This window comes from Schistocerca americana, unplaced genomic scaffold, assembly GCF_021461395.2.
Source record: "Schistocerca americana isolate TAMUIC-IGC-003095 unplaced genomic scaffold, iqSchAmer2.1 HiC_scaffold_18, whole genome shotgun sequence".
Lineage (NCBI taxonomy): Eukaryota > Metazoa > Arthropoda > Insecta > Orthoptera > Acrididae > Schistocerca > Schistocerca americana.
The window spans coordinates 9,113,895-9,134,096 of record NW_025725884.1 but is presented as its reverse complement, the minus strand read 5'-3'; the positions used below and the strand labels follow the sequence as shown (position 1 = coordinate 9,134,096).

General features: G+C 41.3%; 1 non-coding gene across 1 annotated transcript; it reads right to left on the bottom strand.

Moving 5' to 3' along the window:
* Positions 1 to 2,003: 2,003 nt before the first annotated feature.
* Trnar-ucg lies at positions 2,004 to 2,076 on the bottom strand. Its single transcript has one exon. It is a non-coding gene; the product is annotated as a tRNA-Arg (tRNA).
* Positions 2,077 to 20,202: the final 18,126 nt, after the last annotated feature.

The window sequence follows — 20,202 nt, the reverse complement described above, 5'->3', positions numbered from 1 at the left end:
AAAGTCGAATGTAGAGTTTTGGGTTATCCTGTAGTCGGCGATTAGTAAGATTGCCATGTCTGAAAAGGAAAGGTTTACTTTTTGGTGGATTAGATCAATCAGATTCTCCATTTACTGGGCTACGTTTCAAATTTGCTGAGGTAGCTGTTGACTTGTTCATTGATTGCATTCGAGTTGGGCGCATGACACCAGTAAGTGTTGTCATCTGCATGTAGAACCATGTCTTCATTATACCACCGGAGTCTCGGGATATCCGCTGTGTATATCGTGCATAACTGAGTGGATATGACGGCAGCGTGAGGTACTCGCGGTCTGGGTGTGGAGGAGGGCGACTTTTGACCCCCGTCTCGTAGTTGTACTTTCCAATTTCAAATGAGGTTAACTAATAATGGTACTATTGTAGGTGGGAAGTTGTGCTTTAGCATTTTGTGAAGATGTCTGTACCTTATCAAAAGCGCGTTCTGTGTCCAGAAAGAGGGTAGCAGTTGCACCTGTGAAATTGCAGGCTTCCGCTGCATTCCTAATTAGCCTTAATCATGGATCAGCGGGATTGTGTTTCTGAAACCAGCTTGTTCATGTGATATAATGGTTTTGTCTCCTGCAAAATGTTGTAGTATGTTGTTAACTTTGTCTTTCAAACTCTTGTCAATTATTTATAATTATTTTTATATTTCTAAGTTTGGTTTCAAAGTCGGTTTGCTGAGTGGTGAGTTCGACACGGTTTCTTCTTTATTTCATGTAAATCACAAATTGTACAAGGTTGAATTCTTTCAGTCCAGGTATGAAAAGACTTAACGATTTCCTTGGGGTCCAGATTTTCAATGATAACAATTCTAGTTAGAACATTCAGATCAATCATTACTGGGTTCTCACCGGATTCTGTGGACATGCTGGCGTTTCATTTCGAGTTAAGCCTGGAGCGTGCCTTTTAAAAACCTTCATCGTTATGTATCTCAAGAGATTCCGTTTCATGAGGAGAATCATTTGTTTAGCAATGAGTAGCTGGTTGTTGGACGCACAGATTCCTGAGGCTCCTGAGGTTGTTGGGGTCGGTTGGTGACTGTTGAGATTCGACCGGTGTCGTTGCGTCAGATCTGATCATTTTCTGACGTTTTTTGTTTGGCATGAAGAACGTTGACTCTGCATGGTGGAGATGGGATGACCTGAGCGTTCTCTTCATACAGTTTGTCCTGAACATGATTCCTGCCATATACCATTTGCTTCTTTTACTAATTTGACATTCATAGTACCTATATTTTGTCAAACAACAAAAATATTTGCTACGTTGAGGAAAACTAACAGATCAAATTACACTTACACCTAAAAAAAAACCAGTATGAGAAAAATAAACATCGTTATACGCAACATAATGAAATCACAAATATCTCATTCTCTAGATCAGTGCTGTAAATTCACTCGACATTGTGTTTATAAATTGACATATGGAAGCCAAAATAAAATATACATTAGAGTAGACAGAAGGAATTTTCAAAACAATGTTCATACCACATCTGAATCTCACTGCCATGATATTATCTTCATTGGCTCACCGTTAAAACAACAAGTTCCACACACCAATGAAAAAGGACATGTGTTAAATATTTTACAAGAAATAGAAAGTTTCTTGTATATGATAAAACATCAAGACATTATTTTGAACGAACAGGTTGAATCAGGACAATTCATTGTAAATTTCACCAATGTCATTCTAAATGTTTCATGTTGAAACATATTCCTATCTTTAGATAACGTGTTAAAATAGATAACACTATTTAGGAGTGAAATTATATAGTCTGTCATTTAGCAAAGTTAGTCATTATCTTTGTATGTAATGCACTCTTCCATTAAAACTTAAACAATAACCAAATATATGTTCTGATTGCAACTGGTATATTATCAGTTAAGATTAAATATGTCACTGGCTGACGTCTGCTATGTAAGTTGTATGACTGCTCAATAGCTACACTAAAACGGTGTGTTTCTTTTGCAGAATTGGAAAAACACGACCGTGACAGGATTCGAACCTGCAATCTTCGGATCCGAAGCCCGACGCCTTATCCATTAGGCCACACGGTCACTGACGACCAAGTATTCCTTACATTCGTGTCATCTCGAAACGCCCATACCGCTGAGGAATTGTGTTTTCGTTCTACACAGCCGCTGCCTCTTGCTGCTTCCCACCCATTCGTTACGTTCAAACCCTTACGAGACCGACCAAATAGAGATTGGGAATCAAGACCACACACTTTGTGCATTCGGAATCGAAGGCAGGACGTCCCTCGCCGCATTTACGTAAATCATCCTCGAAGTATATTTTGTCTTCTCTAATGCTAGTAGTGCTACTGATGGACGTTTGCTTTTGTTACTATCATAGCAATGTATAAATAAAGGAATTCTCTGTTGTTCAGTTTATTTGAGTCAACTCCAGTACCAACAGCCCTCGTGCCTCGTACTTTTCGTAATCCAACACAAAACCCGTTTTTTAATGGTTCAGTTTTAATAATCACTATCTCCCAACGAATAAAATAGTGCCAGAGACCTACCCATATTTTAAACTTTAATGTAACACACTCATCACATCAAAAGTGAAAGCTCAAAATGATTCTCTTCCAGCAGAACTGAAATACTACATATCTCCTAGTTCTTACATACTACAAATTAGTTCCTTCCCACTCCAGTGACCAAGTGCACCTGAATTTTCCCACTCTATCACTTTATCTGCTCCCTGAAACTGCAGCGCCCTCTTACTGTCGAGGATACCCCGCATGACGTCGGGTATGAACCTGCTGGTCCCATCAGTTCCATAGTCTCATGACGGTCGAGAGATCCGATTAAACCGAACAGAATTATCCTGGAATAATAAGATGCAGTGTTGATACACTAAGATTCTGATGCTGTCAACATTCGGCAGGTACTGGTAATTGTACTTCTCGTTCGAGGCACATCTCAGTCATCTCAAAACAAATAACGTTGAAATACGGTCTGTGAATGAGGGACCCCATACTTGTTCTTCAGTTATATTCAATATGCAGGTGGCTTTATTTCTATCCATGTCGTGTGTTTGCGCTGATATGCAAACCATCCGCATGTAAAAGCATGTAGAGCACTTCAGGTAATTTGCGTTTACTGCTTGTTGCCTTCAAGGTCAAATTCCTGCTGCTTTAACGACCATTGATGTAGATTTGTTTCTTCCGTGCGAAATTACAAACAATATGGGTGGCAGTTATTTGTCATTGAATATAATTCTGTATGAAAGCACTAACCTGGTTACCAACACATGTAGTCCATTTGTCTTCGCAGTTACGGCTTAGAGTTCTTACTACGCCTTCCTCGGCGCTTTTGCTCCCTGAAATAACATGGGTGAGGTGACAGATATGTATGCCGGGTCTGTGAGAAACGACGCAGATCATTTGGGCTGTCTCTCAATTGTACGTTGGTAAAGAACGAGAAACACATTGATTAAACCATGAAAATGAAGTAGTCTGTATTTGACATATTGCAGGAAGGAAGTAGTTTTTTATGAAAGTAATTTTTCTTAAAGTGGCTGTCATTTCAATAGCCACTGCAGGAAACGTCGAATCAATACAGAAAGCTTAAAGCCACTCTTTTTTTCTGCTCAGTAATTTGTTTCTTTGTTTACTTCAATATTTCCTATTTTCTCAAACCGTTTGATATCAATGTCATATTTTATAGTGCTTCGTATTCTACGAATTTATTATCTAACGATTATCGAGCTCAACGTAGACTCATGTACATCTCATGAGAGAAACAAAGTCGGTCAGAGAACTAACGGTTAAGGAGTTATCACTTTGAATACATGCAGTGAGAACCTCTTACTAGATCACAGAACTTGAGCGACGATTGTTACGACAGTTTTTTATTATTATTTACTTGATGATTATTTGTTAAGAAGTATTCGACTATTCTTACACTAAATGTTTAGTACAATATGTCAAATATTGAGTCGTTTGTAAAGTAATGTTGAAGGTGCATTATACATGGGAGAGCGATTATTTAACTAATAAGGATTTTTCGGGGTGGGGTTAAGGGGCAGAGGGGCGTTTCTTCTATAAAAAACCAAAAGTATTTGGAATCTAAAATGATCAAGGGGAATAAGACAAATTACTTGTAATGGAAATAAATTAGTTTTGTTACTATGGACTGTTACTGTAACACGCAATTACTCAGATACAGAATCCGGAAAACACGATACATTCTCATATACTACGGTACTAACCCACACCTCTGAAACACAGATTCTTAAATTTAGAATTCTGCAACATTAAACGCCACTGCTGTAGTGAGTAATTTAATATCTCGTTGAAACAGACGTATTTTAAAGTCGTATTTTTTGTTGCTTTCTTTTGGCAAGTACAAAACGAATGTTATTCTCTTCTATATTTATCAAAGCTCTTTGTATTACAGAATAATATTACCTATGTCGAAGATCTGGCTAAGAATAATAATACTTACTTGTATTTTTTCTTGTATTTTGATCCTTCAGATGTGCCTCGCTAGTGCGAGAACGTCGAGATTGCGTGGGTGTCCCATACACAGGGTGTAACGGGTATAAGTGCGTTGGTGTCTTAATAGGTACACTCTCTTCATCCCACAGTCTTGTCACATATACGTCACAAACTTTATGATTTAATGTTTTCTGCCTGTTCCTAACAACACCACTAAGTCAACTACACCTTTCGGTATAGACTGATCGTTTTGCGTCCACGTGTCCACACTTCAGCACCTGACCTGCTTCCCACGGGAAAATAAGCATTAACGGCTTTTTCTTTCCACACATACTTGGATAGGCTAACCAAAATACAAACATATGACTTCTGTAAGCTATAATTATGAGCCTGCAAATGACTTGATGTAATGTCGTTCAATACACCCTCCGCAGTCAACATAGTGATATCTGCGCTTACAGTCGTTACACCCTGTATACAGCCGAGAGGTGGCCGACGCTCCCCAGGTGTGGCATGTGGTGGGGGCGCTGACCGCCATTCCACCCTCGGTGCATTCAGTCTTGCCCAGACTCGCGAAGCGTCAACTGCCGGGTGAGTTCTTGACGATAGTCTGATAGTAAAGGGTCGCATGCCGAACTCAGCTAATAGCCCTCGTCCCTGTTGACGAGAGGATCGTGTTTATTTCTCAAATTGGAACGTATGCCTCTCGTTGAGGCTATGTTTAGCCAGTGCTGGTTTGTTGTTATGCCCCAGGCGTACAATCTAATGTATTCCATCCATCGCTGCTAGATGCTGTGCTGCGTTTTTCCCTTTCTTTGACGCTGACACGCTCAAGGAATGTCATATAAACCTAGTATTCGCAAGTGTATCTTGTCCTTTACTGAGATAAACATAGTTTTCGTTTTTCGTAGTGGTCGAAAAATAGCCAAATTTTTTTTCGGAGTTTCTCCCAGTTTTGGCTTAGGTAGCCCCAGCACAGGGAATAAAGTTAAATTTCTGTTCCTCTTTCCCTTCCTCTTATTTGCGATAGGCTGTGTCATTTGTTTCCTTCAATGCACGTCAATTTTGGCAGCATACAGTCTAAGTTGTTACAGACTATCTCTGTGCCAGTGATGTCAGCTCGTTGCATGAAGGAACAGATCTAAGAGGGTCTTTTTTCCATAGACTGCATGTCCTAGGGGACCATCTGTATTGCCCTTGTTAGCACGTCCTAAACTGGAATACATCTCTTACGTTCTAGCTCCACCGTCAATTGTTTGTTTTCATGGACCTGTTGAGTCAGTCTGCTATCTCTTTGCCATGTCCCCGCAGGACGAAGGGACATCCACGTAGCTTATTGGCTCTTTATTTGGAAACGACTGCGATGAAAGTGATATCTACCGTGGAGCTAGTATGTACGTAGTCAGCGAGAGGAAATGGTTCGTCTTTTAGCCCGTTCACTACCACTGGGAAATATGTGTCGCATGATAGGCTGTCAGAGAACCACTTACTGTGTAAGAACCAGTTGAATATGCTGTATGTTACTACTATGTCTAGTATGGGACGATTGAGAGTATTAGAGATTGCCCTTGAAAGTTGTGCTGTCTCAATTATTACGTACAAATGGGAGAAATTTATCACCTTTTAGAACAGAGTGGAGTTTATAGAATTTCCTGCACTCTGTGTGGCAAATTATATGTAGATCAATCAGTTAGGGCTATAACTCCTAGACTAACTGAGCATGAAGGGAGTTGGAGACTGAGAAAGAAAGAGTTCACCATCGCTAAACATGCTCTGACTGAATGTCATCCATATGACATGAAGTGTGATATTCTCCATAAAAGAACTAAGGGGAGAAAACTAACATTACTTGGAACTCTGGTCGTTAATAAACCACACTCAAAGAAACCTGACTTTGTCCATAATGACCAAACACAGTTCCATTACTCATCCTTATTAAAATTGTAGCCAGCTATTATGCCCCTCATCATTGGCTAATAAGCTTTCTGTAACTGTTGTACACCCACATTCCATAGCCTTTTTCTTCCCCTCCCTTTATTTAGTCTGTTCGTCACATCCACCAGTTTGTCCATATGACGTATGAGTCCATGCTATTACTCATTTGTAGAACATTTCTGTTTTATACGCTTACGTACTTTTAATATTTGAATATACGGTAATATAAGATTTATTTATTCAGAGCCTCTTTAGGTGCTTCAAAAATAGTTGAAATGGCTCTGAGCACTATGGGACTTACATCTTAGGTCATCAGTCCCCTAGAACTTAGACCTACTTAAACGTAACTAACCTAAGGACATGACACACATCCATGCCCGAAGCAGGATTCGAACCTGCGACCGCAGTGGTCCCGCGGTTCCAGACTGTAGCGCCTAGAAACGCTCGGCCACTCCGGCTGGCCTTTAGGTGCTACATCATACTTGTTTCGTATCGATATAGCCATAAAATTCACACATATTTGTACAGCATTCTATGTACACTTATAGATTCTTGCTTAAGTTGTGTGGATTAGCTGTTTAGCATCACGTTATCTAACGATGGCCTGAGAGGCTGAAAGCCAGTTCATAAAAAACTAGTAAATATTATTGTGGAACACTAATACTTTGTATTGAACTTATTAATATGTATAATTTCCTCCAAAAACTGGCAGAATATTCTATTAATATTAATGTTCATTTTATATGTGGTTGATTCCTTAATGAGGTAATTTTCTACATCCATTGTGTAGCTTCATCTTTCAGTATCAGGTCTGATTTGCTCAATGTCTAGTTTCATCATATGATTTTCATGAATATTTTGATGTAATATAATGGATTTATCTCAATAATGTATGACATAATGAGAAGATACAGGTAAGAACTTGCGTATGTTGCGAATCTCAATGCGTGACGCGTGATTATCAGTGGATATTTTCTATGTAGTGAGGTCCAGTATGTGCTGTGAATTTTATGTGGGGGGATTTATGCCGGTTTCGTTTAACCCTTACTTGATATTCAGTTTGATTTTTCCTTGAATGGGCGACCTTCTTTAATAGAAACCAGGCCTTATGGAAGATACGTGTAGGCACTATCTGATATGTTGTGGATATTTATATTTTCCAAAGTTTCTGTTATAATTCTATGGTTCCGCAGTTGCCCACATGAAGAGATGGTTCCGTCATAGTATTTTTAAAAGTCAGTTTTTATTTGCAATGATTGTCTCTTGGTCTGTGTGAGATGAGTGTATGGTGTGAAAGATGCCTCGTTTGGTCGATATTTCAGCCAAGCGAGTACGCTGTGACGATGAGAGTGAATGTGATGAGTAGTGAGGTTACCACCTTAACGCTTAGCGGCTTATACTGACTGCGTATGTGGTGAGTGCAGCAGGCTCAGTGTCACTCACGTCGAGGCCGTGCATATTTCGTCTTTCATTTTGTGTGCTGTTTCCGACTCTTGCTCCGCCTTGTGTCTGTGTGAGTGTAGATCTACTACCATCACTGGACGTGGTGTGAGAGTTGTTTAAAAAGGTTGGCCATCTACGAGAAAACTTGTACGTCCACATGTTACAAAAGTGAAATGATTCTTTCGGGTGGGGTGATAAATAGTGGATCGCGTCAAGGGAAATAATAATTGTTATTAAGGTTTCGGTATGGATCCCAGTTCACAAATGCTTGATTATGTTTTATGATGATTATTTCAGAGTGTCGTGATGTTTAAGACTGCGATAGTCCCTTTTCTCTATGCAACAAAGCTGGCATCACTCAACTTTACGTCCGAGATTCACACTAGTATAACTTTGGTAGCGGTAGGTTTTTCTACCTGCAATAACTCTTATTTGATGTCCGACTGAAGACAATCACGTAACACCGTTTACATTCGCCTACGTAAGGTAGTGTTCGTGACCTTCTTCTGTTGCCGCATACTGTTGTTTGTTGCTGTAGCTCTGTGTCGCATTTGAACATCTTTGTCAACCTTCGGTCTTGTCCTGAGGAACACAGCTTCCCTAGAATCTCTTGAGACACTCTGTAACCACTAAAACATGCCAGTTGTTGTTCCTGAACTTTTATTAAATGGTTCAAATGGCTCTGAGCACTATGGGACGTAACATCTGAGGTCATCAGTCCCCTAGACTTAGAACTACTTAAACCTAACAAACCTAAGGACGTCACACATATCCATGCCCGAGGCAGGATTCGAACATGCGACCATAGCAGCAGCGCCGTTCCGGACAGAAGCGCCTAGAACCGATCGGCCACAACGGCTGGCTGAACTTTTAACTTTCTCTTAAATGCAATAATTTATTATGTGCTTCAAGATTTATAAATTCGTGCAATTTATACCATTTCTAAGTAAATCATTTTAGTCTTTGTCATTGATAATTACCAACTGCGTGAAAATTTTACGTATTGAAGAAAGTGCAGCACTTTTAATTTGTTTACTATGTTTTCCACAGATTGGAGGTTACATGCTGGTTTTAAGTGAAGCTAGCCACATTATAACTGGATAAACTGCACAACAGGCTTGAATCCGTCTATCACTGTACCCCTTGGCTTCGTCGTGCACTACTAAGGAAGAAAAAATTTTCAAGAAGAAGGTAATACCATTTACAATACTACAGACTTTTAATAGATATTTGCGGTTCAGGTGAAAATTAATGTAATAGCAGTGTACTGTACAAGCTCATAATCATACCAAAATCGCTATAGAATTTTAGTGCGTAACAGTCCATGTTCACCAGAACTACTGTACTCTTCTTTATTCTTCAGAACACTTCCCAGAAAGTTAACAGAACCACGGTACAAGTTATGATGAAAGACAAGGACGCCACCAACATCCGCATATCCGAGGGAACGAAGCCGTAAAGTTCAGGAGTGGGAGTCTGGCTGCGGACCAGGTGGTTAAAGTGGCGCAGCTCCACCGTTTCTGCGCTACGGAGAGTCGAACCCATGAGCAGCCGGCACAAGACAGGAGCTGTCTGCGCCACCTCCCTGGACAGCGCGTGCGAAGCCACTGCCACCATTAACACCTGTGACGACTGCCACAATATAAGCAAAATCTGCATCACCACTGGATGTTTCTGCTGCTGTGTTAAGACTTCGGCAACTGCATTCCAGGATATACCACACAGCACTGTCATCACGGATAAAGCTAGCAGTACCTGGAGCGCTGAAAGAACCGCCTGGGACAGGTGGCACAGTGCGGAGTAGACTCTCCTCAGCTTGCGGTAGCGGTCTGCAAGTGGTCGCCGCTGGCATCTCACTTGGGCTGTAGCTCTCAGACACTGGTTGAGCTGGCGCGAGTCACTCCGCACAAGAAGAACGAACCCAACGTACCTGGAAACAGCTGTAGGTATTATACCACTGCAGAACAATGATAACATATATGTTCATTTCATTCCGTACCACAGATATTCCAACGTCAGAGCAGCTACATGTAGAGCGAGAAACCCTGTGTACACCACTTTGCAGGAGATCCTCACCGCCGCGCTGGAGGAATGGAGCAATTCCAGGATGCCACTGTCATAATACTACAACAAAGTGAAGATCCTCTCGTACTTGTGGGGGTTTCTAAACAGGTCTTCGGCGTTCGCCGTCACCGTGCAGGCGCAGTGTGTCATCATGTAGGTTAACAACCACACAAAAGTGATGGAATCCTTTTTTCTCGCGTTCACAGCTTGCAACGAATTTACCGTAAGCCCTGTTATTCCCAGGCTCATGACGAGAACAACAGATGCGTACAGCGTACCAGCAGTGGTCCTGCGTAGTTCACACCTCTCTGTCTCCACTGTGAATGGTGTCACCCCGAAAAACCTGCAGATGGTGTGGTATGGTGTTGCAGATCGTAAGATGTCTCTTCTGTTCGCCATTTAAACATCGTTTAGCACTCCGATATACCTGCGTTACCTGTGAAGAAAAAGTTCCCCAATTATAGTAGGCCAGCTGCTTGCATTACACAGAGAATTAATCTAAAATTCTCGAATCACTCATAAATTGTTGAGTATGTTGGGTAGGTAAATTTTGGTTGTTTCGTCGTATGTCCATTTAAAAAAAATTAAGAAGACAGACCTTGCTGTAGTACGTCTGTTAAATACTACAAGCATTATTATTTCTTCATAAAAATCACGTATCGAGCACATTGCAAAGTTTATTGTTTTGAGTGTCTTCAAGGGGTCTATGTTACATTAGAGCCAGAACATGAAACATTTAAACATTCTGGGTGAAGTAGCTAAATAAATAAAAGTAAATCAAACAGTAATGAAAGGAAGTTAAGACCAAATATTTGATCATAATGCGGAAAGCTACAGACGGCGCACTAAATACCTTAGAGATCGAAGCGATGGCTGCCACTTGAAGGAGTAGTGTCAGCAGTCGTCAAGATAACCCAAGAAAACGGAAATCTTCTGGTACATTGGAAATTCATACAACATTTCTCCCATATACGAGTTTAGCAACTCAGCTTTCATCCGAAACTTTTTGCCACTGTGTTATGACAGCGAACAGAGATTTTTTGTTATCACGTTTTCGTGTTAGCGTAATTTCGTCTTTTATTTTATTTACATGTACGTATAAGTTGTCAACATGAACCTTATGGACTGAAGTGGGATCGTAACCATCGTTTTCTGCTATTTTTGCTACTTAAGTTAGATCTAATTTTTTTAATTTATTATGGTGCTTATCCCCCCCCCATGAACCATGGACCTTGCCGTTGCTGGGGAGGCTTGCGTGCCTCAGTGATACAGATAGCCGTACCGTAGGTGCAATCACAACGGAGGGGTATATGTTGAGAGGCCAGACACACGTGTGGTTCCTGAAGAGGGACAGCAGCCTTTTCAGTAGTTGCAGGAGCAACAAACAGTCTGGATGATTGACTGACCTGGCCTTGTAACACTAACCAGATCGGCCTTGCTGTGCTGGTATTGCAAACGGCTGAAAGCAAGGGGAAACTACAGCCGTAATTTTTCCCGAGGGCATGCAGCTTTACCGTTTGATTAAGTGATGATGGCGTCCTCTTCGGTAAAATATTCCGGAGGTAAAATAGTCCCCCATTCGGATATCCGGGCGAGGACTACTCAAGAGGACGTCGTTATCAGGAGAAAGAAAACTGGCGTTCTACGGATCGGAGCGTGGAATGTCAGATCCCTTAATCGAGCAGGTACACTAGAAAATTCAAAAAGGGAAATGGATAGGTTAAAGTTAGATAGAGTGGGAATTAGTGAAGTTCGGTGGCAGGAGGAACAAGACTTTTGGTCAGGTGAATACAGGGTTCTAAATACAAAATCAAATAGGGGTAATGCAGGAGCAGGTTTAATAATCAATAAAAAAAAATAGGAATGCGGGTAAGCTACTACAAACAGCATAGTGAACGCATTATTGTGGTCAAGATAGACACGAAGCCCACGCCTACTACACTAGTACAAGTAAAATGCCAACTAGCTCTGCAGATGATGAAGAAATTGATTAAATGTATGATGAGATAAATTACTCAGGTAGTGAAGGGAGACGAAAATTTAATAGTCGGGTGACTGGAATTCGGTAGTAGGAAAAGGAAGAGAAGGAAACGTAGTAGGTGAATATGGATTGGGGCTAAGAAATCCAAGAGGAAGCCGCCTGGTAGAATTTTGCACAGAGCATAACTTAGTCTTAGCTAAGACTTGGTTCAAGAATCATGAAAGAAGGTTGTATACATGGAAGAACCCTGAAGATACTAGAAGGTTTCAAATTTTATAATGGTAAGACAGAGATTTAGGAACCAGATTTTAAATTAAGACATTTCCAGGGCAGATGTGAACTCTGACCACAATCTATTGGTTATGAACTTTAGATTAAAACTGAATAATCTGCAAAAAGGTGGGAATTTAAGGATATGGGACCTAGATAAACTGACTAAACCAGAGGTTGTACAGAGCTTCAGGGAGAACATAAGAGAACAATTGACAGGAATGGGGGAAAGAAATACAGTGGAAGATGAATGGGTAGCACTGAGGGATGAGGTAGTGAAGGAAGCAGAGGATCAAGTAGGTAAAAAGACGAGGGCTAGTATAAATCCTTGGGTAAGAGAAGAGACACTGAATTTAATTGATGAAAGGAGAATAAACAAAAATGAACTAAGTGAAACAGGCAAAAAGGAATACAAACGTCTCAAAAATGAGATCGACAAGAAACGCAAAATGGCTAAGCAGGGATGGCTAGAGCACAAATGTAAGGATGTAGTAGCTTATCTCACGAGGGGTAAGATAGATATTACCTACAGGAAAATTCAAAAGACCTTTGGAGAAAAGAGAAAAACTTGCATGAATATCAAGAGCTCGGATGGAAACCCAGTTCTAAGCAAAGAAGGGAAAGCAGAAAGGTGGAAAGTGTATATAGAGGGTCGATACAGGGGCTATGTTCTTGAGGACAATATTATGGAAATGTAAGAGCATGTAGATGAAGATGAAATGGGAGATATGATACTGCGTGAAGAGTTTGACAGAGCACTGAAAGACCTATGTCGAAACACGGCCCTGGGAGTAGACAACATTCCATTATAACTACTGACAGCCTTGGGAGAGCCAGTCCTGACAAAACTCTACCATCTGGTGAGCAAGATGTATGATGTGGTGTCACCGCCAGACACCACACTTGCTAGGTGGTAGCCTTCAAATCGGCCGCGGTCCGTTAGTATACGTCGGACCCGCGTGTCGCCTCTATCAGTGATTGCAGACCGAGCGCCGCCACACGGCAGGTCTAGTCTAGAGAGACTCCCTAGCACTCGAGCCAGTTGTACAGCCGACTTTGCTAGCTATGGTTCACTGCCTACACACGCTCTCAATTGCAGAGACGACAGTTTAGCATAGCTTTCAGTTACGTCATTTGCTACGACCCAGCAAGGCGCCATATTCAGTTACTATTGATATTGATATCGTGAATCACGTACCGTCAAGAGCGACGTTCATCATTAGTGGATTAAAGTTAAGTATCAAACTAATTCCGCCCGCATTCTGAATTCTAATTCCTTGTCATGTTCCAGACCTCACGTCAGTATAGTCCTTCCCTCCTCACGCCAGCCTGCGTAAGCTGAAACGCGTGCATTTCGGCCTCCTCTAGTAACACGGTGTTGGCTCTTCTGCCAACACAACACATGAGACAGGCGAAATTCCATCAGACGTCAAGAATCATATAATAATTCCAATCCCAAAGAACAGAGGTGTTGACAGATGTGAAAATTACCGAACTATCAGTTTAATAAGTCACAGCTGCAAAATACTAACGTGAATTCTTTACAGACGAATGGAAAGACTGGTATAAGCCGACCTCTGGGAAGATCAGTTTGGATTGCGTAGAAATGTTGGAACACGTTAGGCAATACTGACGACTTATCTTAGAAGAAAGAGTAAGGAAAGACAAACCTACGTTTCTAGCATTTGTAGACTTAGAGAAAGCTTTTGACAATATTGACTGGAATACTCTCTTTCATGTTCTGGAGGTGGCATGGGTTAAATACAGGGAGGGAAAGGCTATTTACAATTTGTACAGAAACCAGATGGCAGTTATAAGAGTCGAGGGGCACGAAAGGGAAGCAGTGGTTGGGAAGGGAGTGAGACAGGCTTGTAGCCTCTCCCCGATGCTATTCAATCTGTACATTGAGCATGCAGTAAAGGAAACAAAAGAAAAATTCGGAGTAGGTATTAAAATCCATGGAGAAGAAATAGAACTTTGAGGTTCACCGATGACATTGTAAATATATCAGAGACAGCAAAGGACTGGGAAGAGCAGTTGAACGGAATGGACAGTGTCTTGAACATCAACAAAAGCAACACGAGGATAATATAATGTAGTCGAATTAAATCGGGTGACGCTGAGGGAATTAGATTAGGAAATGAGACACTTAAAGTAGTAAAGGAGTTTTGCTATTTGAGGAGCAAAATAACTGGTGATGGTCGCAGTAGAGAGGATATAAAATGTAGACTGGCAATGGCAAGGAAAGCATTTCTGAAGAAGAGAAATTTGTTAACATCGAGTATAGATTTAAGTGTGAGGAAGTCGTTTCTGAAAGCATTTGTATGGAGTGTAGCCATGTATGGAAGTGAAACATGGACGATAACCAGTTTGGACAAGAAGCGAATAGAAGCTTTGCAAATGTAGTGGTACAGAAGAATGCTGAAGATTAGATGGGTAGATCACATAACTAATGAGGAGGTATTGAATAGAGTTGGGGGGAAGAGGAGTTTGTGGCACAACTTGACTAGAAGAAGGGACCGGTTGGTAGGACATGTTCTGAGGCATCAATGGATCACCAATTTAGTACTGGAGGGCAGCGTGGAGGGTAAAAATCGTAGAGGGAGACCAAGAGATGAATACACTAAGCAGATTCAGAAGGATGTAGGCTGGAGTAGGTACTGGGAGATGAAGAAGTTTGCACAGGATAGTGTAGCATGGAGAGCTGCATCAAACCAGTCTCAGGAAGACTACAACAACAACATGGTGCTTATGATCGATTATAACTACGTTTTTCTATTAAAATAATGATCCAACAATGACAATAACGGCTCACTTCGACGAGTTCTGTGACCTGTTCTGCCAATCGCTGTTCCATATTATCCTCGTCTCTGAAACTTGGTTGAAACCAAACATTTCTTCCGACGCTATCCGAATCACTGGTTACTCTCTCCTAAGGGCAGATCGTGAAACACGACGCGGGGGTGGTGTGGGTGCCTATATTCGCTCTGATCTGAGACCTACTATACTATGCACATCGGATGCAAAGGGCGAAGGAGAAGCAGAGTTCTTGTTTTTCGAAATAAATACATCAAATCAGAAACTGCTAATTGGAGTAATCTATAAACCTCCAAACGTCGGTGCTATGTCCTCCTTTCAGTCTGCCCTGTCCTCGTCCGTGACACTGTATGAACACATAATCATTATGGGCGACACAAACATCGACTTACAGTTAAAATCTCCCTCTGCAGAAAAACTTAGGAGACTGTTCCACTCCAATGATATGAGTTTAGCACCGCTGGACCCAACTCATCACACGCCACACAGCCATATACTCATAGATATAATAGCAACAAAGCGACCAGATAAAATAATTCGCGCCAATCAGACATCCGCTCCAGGACTCTCTGCTCATGACGTGATTTTCTTAAATTACTCAGTACATACTACCAAAGAAAAATCTCACCTGGTAACCTACAGAAACCTAAAAAATGTTAACCATGACGCTCTTCAAAAGGATTGCTCAGACATCCCCTGGCATGATATAAGCAATGAATCGACTTTAGACGGAAAAATTCGGGAATTATGTCGCAAAATTATTGCACTGTATGATAAACATGCTCCTCAACGCACTGTCAAGGTAAAGAGAGCTCCCGCTCCGTGGCTCACCACTGCATTACGCCAGTTAATGAATGAATGTGATGCTGCACATAGGGCTTTCAAGCGTAACCCAACTCCCGAGGCGTACGAAGCTTATAGGAAACTCCGAAATAGAACCAAGCAAAGCGTGAGGAATGCCAAAATCAGACATGCCCGCTCTGTCGTATGCGGCATATCAAAACCTGCTGCACTGTGGAAAAAGCTGCGCAGTTTCGGTATAGGGAAGCGAAGATCTGACGCTGTTTATCAAGCGTCTGCAGAAGAATTAAACGATTTCTTCTCAACAGCCGTAAACTGCCACGCAGCGACAAATTACCAGCCCCAAGATATCAATCTCTCGAGAGACAAGTTTTTCCTAAAACATGTCACTACCGGCACAGTACACAAGGCAATTATGAGAATCTCTTCCGAGGCAGTAGGAAATGATGGAGAGAGCATTGGCATGATTAAGAACGTCGTAAACACTATTACTCCAGTTATCACAGACATCTTCAACCTGTCTCTTGTCAGTAGTACATATCCTACTGAGTGGAAGCAAAGCTTAATTCAACCTATACCCAAGACTGACAACCCTAAGTCGCCAGGTGACTACAGGCCGATCAGCATACTTCCTGCAATATATAAAGCCCTAGAACACATCGTCCATGAACAGCTGACGGATTACCTCACAACTCATAACATCCACGACAAATATCAGTCAGGTTTCCGAAAGCACCATAGTACAGCAACTGCATTAATCAAAGTAACTGATGACATTAAACATGCTATGGACAGACGTGAAGCTACCATCCTAACACTGCTTGACTTTAGCAAGGCTTTTCATACAGTTGACTTTGATATATTACTAATTAAAATGAAGCCGCTGAATTTCTCAAACAGCGCAATACACTGGTTCGACAGCTACCTCAAAAACAGAAGTCAACAAGTCATTTGTGGGTCGGAAAAGTCATCATGGAAAAACGTGCGCTCTGGAGTTCCCCAAGGCTCCGTCCTTGGTCCATTACTCTTCTCACTGAACATTAATGATATTTCTTCAGTGATTCACTCCTGCAACTACCATCTATATGCCGACGACATCCAACTGTACATAAGTGCAAGCCCCAAGAACATTGCTGACGCAGTAGCGAGTATGAACGCAGATCTTTGCTCTGTTTCTCGATGGGCACAGAACCTAGGTCTGAAACTAAACCCCAAGAAATCCCAGGTCATACTTATATCTCATCCAAAGTTAATCAGTCGGTACTTTCGCGAAACAGTCCCTCAAATACTCCTCAATGGTACCCAACTACCATACCAAAAAACAGTAAAAGACCTTGGAATAATCTTGGATGAACACCTAAACTGGGAAGAACAAACAGTCACAGCTTGCCGGAAATCGCTCTCCTCCCTACATGCAATTCAAAAATTTAGAAAAATATTTCCAACCCATGTTAAACAAAAATTAGTCCAAACACTAGTCTTGCCTAATCTTTACTACTGTGATGTAGTTCAACATGGCACAAATAATGAAAATTCGAGATGCCTCGAGCTAGTGATGAATGCTTGTGTTAGATACGTATGCAACATACGGTTGTATGATCATATCAGTCCTTCATACTCCCAGCTAGGTTGGATACGCCCACATAAGGCACGCGATCTCCACACGATGTGCTTACTTCATCGATTTCTTAGCCACTGGTGCCCCCAATACTTATCTTCTCACATTAAACACCTATCATCATTCCACAACCGCAATACCAGATCGGATACGTCTAGCATCTTGGCTGTACCTTTACATAACACAAAATCTTTCTCCGTGTCATTCTCCATCTCAGCCATACGACTATGGAACGCGCTCCCCTGTGATCTGCGTCTTATCCAAAACCACTCAACATTCAAGAGGGAACTTAAGGCTTACATATTAGGGACGGTATAGCCACCATTGTTGTGCCCCCCCCCCCTCATCTTTTTCTTTCTCCTCTCCATCATAGCTTCGAATTTTACCATTCTATTTCTCTTCCTCTAACCTATCTACCTCTTCTATATCTCTTTCACCCCATTCCATCGTCTTATGTCTCTGCTTAATGAGAATAACTTACAAGCTGCAAGAATATAACGAGAAAATTCCCAACTACCAATAGGACTGACACTCATATAAGAAAAATATGTTTACTTTCATATACATAGTCATTATTATTATTATTATTATCATTAAAATTATTATTATTTTTATTACTCTTGATTGTTATAATTATTTTTTGATTGTTATAATTATCATTGTACTACTTTTATAATCTCTATTTTTTTTCTTTAACATTAATACTGTATAACATGTTATATGTCCTAATTTTCTGTAGACACTGAAATTTGTTGAATCTGAGTATGCCTGGTTAGGTGTAAGAGAGGGCCTGAAGGCCCTAATCTTGCCAGGTAAAATAAATGCATAAATAAATAAATAAATAAATATGGGAAAAATAGCTTGCTACTCACCACACATAGCAGGCATTGTGTTGCAGACCGACATAATGAAAAAAGAGCCTAAATACTGAGCTTTAAGACGAAGTCCTTCTTCAGAAACCGAAAACACACACATATTTAGACAAGCACAATTCACACAGACATGGTCACTGCCTGTGATTACCGGAGCCCGACTCATGCCAAACCAGGCTCCGTCGCCCAGAGGCAGTCGCCACGGCTGTGTGAGTTGTTTTTGTGTGAATGTGTGTGTGTTTTCTATTCCAGAAGAAGAATTTTGTGCTAAAATTCAACATTTTAGCAGTGTTTTTGAGTGAGCATCTTCTTCATGTTGTGAGTAGCAATATAGATGACACGGTGGTAGCTGAAGCACGGCCAGAGCTTACGGTGACAGGGGACTGGCGGCGCTTACCAGTCCCCAGCTCAGGAACCCCAGGGTCGCCAAGCCCGTACTCACCAAATGCCCTTGAGATCGTCGACATGCGGCAGGTGCTGGTATATCTACTTCTTACGCGAGGCATATCTTTGTCATCTCAGAAACAAATAACGTGGAAATACCATTTGTGAATGAGAGACACCGTGCTTGTCCAGTTTATTCAATATGCAGGTGGCGTTATTTCTATCCACGTCGTGCGTCAGCGCTGATATTCAATCCGTCTGCAAGTAAAAGCATATAGTGCTCTTCAGCTAATTTTCCGTTTACTGCATGTCATCTTTAAGGTCAAAGTGCCGCAGGTTTAATGCCCGTTGGTGTAGATGTGATTCTTCTGTACTAAATTACGAACTACTCGAGTGGCACCCATTCGTCATTGAATACTATTACTTTTGAAAGCACTAACCTGTTTCCCGAGAGCACGGAATCCACTTACCTTGGCAGCTACGGCTGAGAGTTCCTACTGCGCCTTCCTCGGCATTTGTGGTCGCTGAAATAACATCTGGCAGGTGACAGATATGTACACTGCGTCTGTGTGAAGCGAAACAGGATGTTTGGGCTGTCTCTCAGCTGTAATGAACGAGAAACACATTGATTAAAACATGAAAAATGAACGGTCTGAAATTGATGTAGCATAGGAAGGAAGTTATATTTTAAGCAAGTAATATTTTTTAAGGTGGCTGTCATTTTAATAGCTACTGCAGGAGCAGTCGAATCAATACAGAACACTAATAGCCACATTTATTTCTGTTCCATAATTTGTTTGTCTACTACAACATTTCGTATTTTCTCAAGCCCTTTGGTGGCACTGTTATATTTTATCGTGCTTCATACAATCGGAATTAATTACCTAACCATTATGTAGCACCATGTAGGCTCATATTCATCTGAAGAGAGAAACACAGTCGGGCAGGGATCTATGAAGTAAGAAGTTAGTATCTTGAATCGATGAAGTCAGAACCTCTTGACTGACCATTGTTACAACAGTTTTTTATTATTATTTATTTGTTAACTATATTTAGTCAGTTAGCTTAGCTCTAAGGTACCACATCCTTTACATGTAAAAATTCTCATATAACACGTAATATACACTGAAGCGCCAAAGACACTGGTATAGGCATGCGTACTCAAATACAGAGATATGTAAACAGGGAGAATACGGCGCTGCGGTCGGCAATCGCTGTATAAGACAACAAGTATTTCGCTCATTTGCTAGATCGGTTACTGCTGCTACAGTGGCAGGTTTATCAAGATTTAAATGAGTTTGTACGTGGTGTTACAGTCGGCGGACGAGCGATGGGACACAGCGTCTCCGAGGTAACGAAAAAGTGGGGATTTTCCCACACGACCATTTCACGAGTATACCATGAATATCAAAGGTCCGACATCGCTGCGACCAGAAAAAGATCCTGTAAGAACGGGACCAACGAAGACTGAAGAGAATGTCCTTCAGAATATAAATCAATTGAGCAGTACTGCCTTTTGGGTTGAAAGCAGAAACAGAAAGTACATTGTCG